General features: G+C 36.9%; 1 protein-coding gene across 8 annotated transcripts in view; it reads left to right on the top strand.

Annotated features, from left to right (window-relative positions):
- Positions 1-6,000, top strand: part of SGMS2 (sphingomyelin synthase 2) — a 53,840-nt gene that overhangs the window by 25,443 nt on the left and 22,397 nt on the right. For 2 of the 8 annotated variants that reach the window (XM_042469582.1, XM_042469585.1), the window contains one exon: positions 2,370-2,431. The exons of the other annotated variants lie outside the window; for them this stretch is intronic. The gene's annotated coding sequence lies outside the window, so the exon portion shown is untranslated. The remainder of the gene's footprint in view (positions 1-2,369; positions 2,432-6,000) is intronic. 8 annotated transcript variants of the gene reach the window in all.

Raw genomic sequence — 6,000 nt, 5'->3', positions numbered from 1 at the left:
ATGATGTCCAGACTTTACCAGAGGGAGCTAGATGCATGTGTTACATTGTCATAAACCCAGTTTTTGAGTCTTTCTGATCCTATCTAGAGATGCCTTGGATTGTTAGCATGAAAAGCATATACTAAATATGGATTCTTACTTTATATCTTACCATTTTTGGAAAGAAATTAGCAATTTTTCATTGAAATTGGCTGGTGAAGAATGGCTTGTTCAGGGACAACTTGACACTTAATTTTTTTCCAAGAATGGAAAGCAAATTTGTTTTTCCTTTTTTGGTCTACCATTATTGTGTATGCCTCAAAGAAGAAGAGCTAAGGAAAGAGCATTAATGGGAAGGAAAATTATTTTTCATCTCAATTATAGTTTCAAGGATTATATGCAAAGGTTATGCTATGCAATATTATTAAACTTAAGCATCGAGAAGAGAACTTCAAAGTGAACACAATACTTTTAAAATTTAGTGAAATTTGTAACTCTCAAAGCTATGCATCTCAACAAAATTCTGAACAGCTATTTTTACATATCTGAATTCTGAATTCTAATGACATCATAAACAGCTCCAGCCCCAATCACACTCACCACAGACCCCTCTTAAGTACACATTAAGTACAATGTAGAGGACCATACTGAATATGATGTCAGCAAAAGGTATAACTTGTAGCTTAATTTTATGTATGGGATTCTGAGCAAAGGACATCTAATAACATATCAGATCAGAAGGAAAGGGGTATTTTCCTTTAGTTTAAGATTTCATTACCTTGTCATCTCTTGTATCATCTATTCTAAAACATACAATGTTTTGATATTGTCAAGAGAACAAATACAACAAAACTAAAATTGTAATGCTCCTAAATTTTAAAATGGAGCTTTGTTTTTTTGTCTCTCCTTCTTAGAAACAGTGTGTATTCACTGGTAACATCCTGCCTCTATAGTAACATCCTTTTAGATATAACAACTGTTATATAACAGCTCTTAATGCACAAATATGCCAGCGTTCTATGTCACTTGACAACCTCTCATAGCAATAATAATACATACAAATGACACATCCTGAAAATAGTTCAGTCACTTTTTCTGAGAGGAACATGTGACTGATTACACCTCTTCTCTTTGCTGGCTGTTGACTCACTTGTTTCTCTGAGGTGAATGAAAGTACATATTACTCAGCACACATTCTTGAGAACACATTCTCTTTTAATGACTACAATTAAAGTCGCTCTTTCCTTTTTTACAATTCGATACTATTGGAATCCTGGTCATGGTAGCCAAGAAATTATAAACTATTATTTGTGTCTGTTTTAAAGTGGAATCTTGAAGCTACAGGGGGCTTTGAAATAGCAAATACGTTTTTGACGTGAACTGGTGTCTATTCGTGTATGGGTTAGAAAGCATGTATCACAATTGTTAATGTCCTTAGTGGTTTTTTTTACAAACTAACTGTAATTATGAGAGTTAATTTCTTATATACTACAACATTGCTAGTTGTAAAAGTGAAGGGGGGGATCTTGTGTATAGATGTGAAGTTGTTTTAGGTTATAGGTGCAGTAATTACAATTAGAACAGCCTCCTCTCAACTATTGCCTGTATAAGGCATACCTTCCTTTTTCAAAAACAGTGCAAGCTCATTGGAATACTGTGATCATAATTAGAGTTATAGTGACAGATTTTATGGTGATAGAAATATTTCTTAAATTTATATAAATAAAACATACTTAAATCATATACCACACCATTACATCTTTCCAAGTCCTTACTACTTGTAGGCCTTAGAACTTCTGAAAACTGGTTCCAGAAGTTTTCCCAGCTCACCAAGTCAGGTTTTTTGGATGCATGGAGGACTGCACTGGGAATGGCAGTTATCCCTGCTTCCACTGTATCTATTTGGGCTATCTACCATATACACTAGACTATAATTCGAGAAATTTATGCCCAAATATTGACTCTATAATCTGTGGTTCACTTATATACGGGTAAATACAGTAATACAGCTTAGATAGGTCCTGAAAGAAGCGCCTCCCCATGTGCCTCAGCAGTGATTTCTGAAAGAGCTGCCGACAGGGAGTGTGTGCGTATGAAAGCAGTGATTCCTTTCCCGATCTGATGTTAAAGACTTCTCTTTCTACCCCACCCCACATTTAAATCCACTTCTTTCCCTTCCCCATCTGATGTTAAAACCTCCTTTCCCCACTGCACCCCACATTTGAATCCACTTCTCTTTCTCCATCCAACATTAAAGCCTTCTCCTCCAGCACCAGAGAAGTGGTATTAGGTGATTGGAAGAGATACAGAGAAGGAGGGAAGGAAGTGGTGTTTTCCTGTTTACATCCTTTGTTATAGCCCCCTATGTTTTACTTTTGACTTATCCACAGGCCATATCAAAATCCGTGATGTTGACCCTAAAAACCTTCCCCGTGACGTCAACTTGTATATGGTAAGTGTTGTTTGACAAACAATGTTCAGCACTGGATTCGTCCCAGTGAAATTGCAAACATGTCAACAATCATTCCATGGCACTACCTTTCCATGGTGGTGGAACTGACTGCTCCCGTGAGGCAAGAGGCTATGCTGATGGTAGCAGTGCTGCTAATATGGTCTATCATGTACGGCAGGCTTTTCCTGAGAAGAGAGATGAATGTGTCAGACAGCTACTGGGCAGCAGCAGTAATGGGGTAGTGGTGACACTGGTGGAGAATCTGTCAGAGAGAATAGCAGTGGCACTAAAACAAACACTTGTTGATTTTACACAGAAGGTAAACCCCCTTTGAATGTCTTTTACCATGAAAGCCCTATGATGAGACAATCCAGAATGAAAGGAGACAGTGTCATAAGATGAGATTCCCATGATGGAAGGTATTCAGTAAGCTGAGTACAGCAGAAGACAGCTACGAGTAGCTCTGTGGTTAAAGTTGCGAGTGGACTCAAGATGAAGGGACGGACATTCAGATGTTGATGTGCTCAGAGGTGAAAGGAAAGTCTGAAGCTGCACAACACATACTGTAGGAATATGGAATTTGAGGAACATGAATCTATGAAAGCTAGTAAAACAATAAATGGAATGTATAAACATTGCAGTATTTGGAGTGACCAAGCTAAAGTAGACAGGAATGGCACACTTTAAGTCAGATAATTGCACAGCGTTTTACTCAGGAAGTGAATAAGAAGAAATGGGGTGGCATCTATAGTGAGGAGTGAGATAGGAGAGATATAGCGAAGAGAGATATAGTTAAAGAATACTGTAATATGAACAATACTTGAGAGACAATGTAGCAATATAACCATACTCCATGTTAATGTGCCAATTATAGTGGCAGAAGGGGGGAAAATGAGTGCCAAAATCTGGATTATAAATAATAATCCCTTATATAAAATGGCAAAAATCATAGTTTGATTTTTGGATTTTTAGAAATATTTTAAAGCCATAGATGACTGAATCAGTGTATATGAAAGCCTGATTGTATACATGGGCATCATTTGATGGCTAATATATAAATCAAATACATGGCATAACTGGAAGCAGAAGATAGAGAAGTTCCATTCACTTTGCAGAAAGAAGACCAGGAACAGATTCTGACACACACCATGAACTGCAAATATGAAAAATTAGAGTAACGCTAAAGAACACGGATTCAAATATCATGACAAAATACAAACTGAATAATATCCTTGTAGAATTTTAAAAAGTAAAAATAGATTTGCAGTGTTATGCCTAATTACCAGGAGCCAGATGACCTAAAGGCACCAGCTTCTGTCCAATCTTGGAAGCTAAGTAGGGCAACCATAGGTAGTATTTGGATGGGAGACAAACAGTGAATACCAGGAAACACAAAATCCCTTAAAGGGGACAGGGGATTCTGGGGTCTTCCCTATTGGAGTGCTCTAGAAGCATTATCTCATCACTTTCTACTTCCTTATATTACATCACTGTTATCAATTTAACTGCTGATAGAATAATGCAGAAGCACATTATCTTCAAGTAGGTTTTCATTGTCATTCTTTTTGTTATATTTGAACTTATTTTAACCTGAACAGATTGAGATGACTGATGCTGTAGGGGAAGAGTGCCAGGACAAGTGCAGCTTGAATTGCCAAGATTTAAGCAGTTAACAAGTGTTCTGTTTATTTATTTATTTATTTGAAAAGCAGTTAACTTTACAGGTGCTTAGCACAAACCCTCCTGGAATTACCTGTCTGAAATTTGGTTGGGTTAATCTACTCTTTAGAATTTGTTGCCATCTCCAAATTTTAAGTGTATTTCTTGGGGTGGGGGTTGGGTGGGGTAGGGGTAGGGATAAAATTGTAGCCATTTTTGCTTTCACAGTGCAATAAGGACTGGTGATCAAGATTTCTGAATCTTAATTAAGGCTTGAATTCCAGATCAAATCAGGCTTAGATATGAATTACCAATTTGGATCCTGAACTCATACACAGCCCTAGTATTAACCTTGCTTTCCTCTCAAAATGGGAATAGTGTGGCAATACCATAAAAATTAAGCATTTTTACTTCACTCTTCACATAGCAATTGTCTGAAAATGCAACTTATATAAGTTCAATGTTTTATGGCTTTCAAACAATACAGATGGCAGCATTCTCTCTGTTCCTTTTCTGCTGACATTTGTTGGCCTCTAAGGGGTGGAGTGGCTCATTCAGCTTTGTGAAGCAGCAAAAGTAAACAAGGAAATACTGTAGTGGTAATTTACCTTGCTATGGTGTACTTCCGCCTTTCTGCTCACCTGAGAAATAAATACACAGCAGAGCTTGTGAATTTTAGAAGCCTAGCTCTAATTAGTAATTAGAGTAGAGTATATGCAGTAAGTAGAGTATACCCATTGAAGAAACATAATTTACACACTGACTTACCATTCAGCAACTGATTAAAGGGATGCTTTCTGATTATCCAATGACTGAAAATTCATATGAACATTTTTAACCATTTGATTTTAACCCATCTTCCCCATTTGCCATGTAATTTACTCTCTCCCATATTCTAGTGTACTAAATTAGGAGCTGGAACCTCATCACAACTTTCTTAATTTGTGCGTGTATATGTACATACACTTTGCTTAATAATAATAATGATAATGATAATGATAATTTATTTATATTCCGCCTTTTCTCAAGGAATCAAAGTGGATTACAACAGTATAAAATAACAGAGCATACAGTTAAAATTATAATTAAGAAAGAAAAATCCCAAAACCTAGCCCACCCCCCAATCATAAAAACATAACTCCAAACCACAAAATAGGATTAAACAGCGGATAATATAAAAACATGCCATTACAATGCTTTATTGTATGCTGTATTTATAAAGTTCTGGTATCAAGTCACTGTAGTGTTCACTTAAAATACACAGTGATCTATCCAATAACATTTTAAGTTTTAATGTTTATAAATGTTAGAGAATAACAGGGTGCTTTGTTTGGGATAAGTTTGCTCTCTTTCTTGATTTGAGTATACTCTTTGATGTCTTGAAAGCTGTACTTAGAGATCAGTCATTTGTCCTCAGATAGCCTGTGGTCAAAGGAAACCAATGTGATTGTATTCCAGTTCTTTGTTCCTGAGTATCTTAAAAGAGATTGCCACCTTTGTACACTGAGCCAACTGGTATAAAGAATTTTGGAAAAATCATTTTGTACAGTACAACATGAGAGCATAAAAAATCGAATTCACGGTGAATTGATATGATATCAACAAAACTCAAGGTTGTGCTGCAGAGGTGTGAAGGATGTGAAATGTAGCATTAAATATCCAAACATAGGGATAAAATGGGGCCAGATAAAGGGCTGAACTTCATATGGTACTGTCTTCTATAGTTGCCCCTTGGAACTCACAGGGGATCCATTCCAGACCCCCCATGCAAGTTCCAAATCTCATGCATATTCAAGCCGCATAGGCTTGAATGGGGCGCGTGCATTCAGGGGGGTGCCCCATTAAGATTAATGGCAGTCGCCCCTCCACAGATTTTCAAGGCCACAGATTTCAAGTCCGCAGACTTGGAG

This window comes from Sceloporus undulatus, chromosome 5, assembly GCF_019175285.1.
Source record: "Sceloporus undulatus isolate JIND9_A2432 ecotype Alabama chromosome 5, SceUnd_v1.1, whole genome shotgun sequence".
In the NCBI taxonomy this organism is placed as follows: domain Eukaryota; kingdom Metazoa; phylum Chordata; class Lepidosauria; order Squamata; family Phrynosomatidae; genus Sceloporus; species Sceloporus undulatus.
The sequence above is the reverse complement of the archived record's forward strand: the minus strand, read 5'-3'. Positions and strand labels throughout refer to the sequence as shown.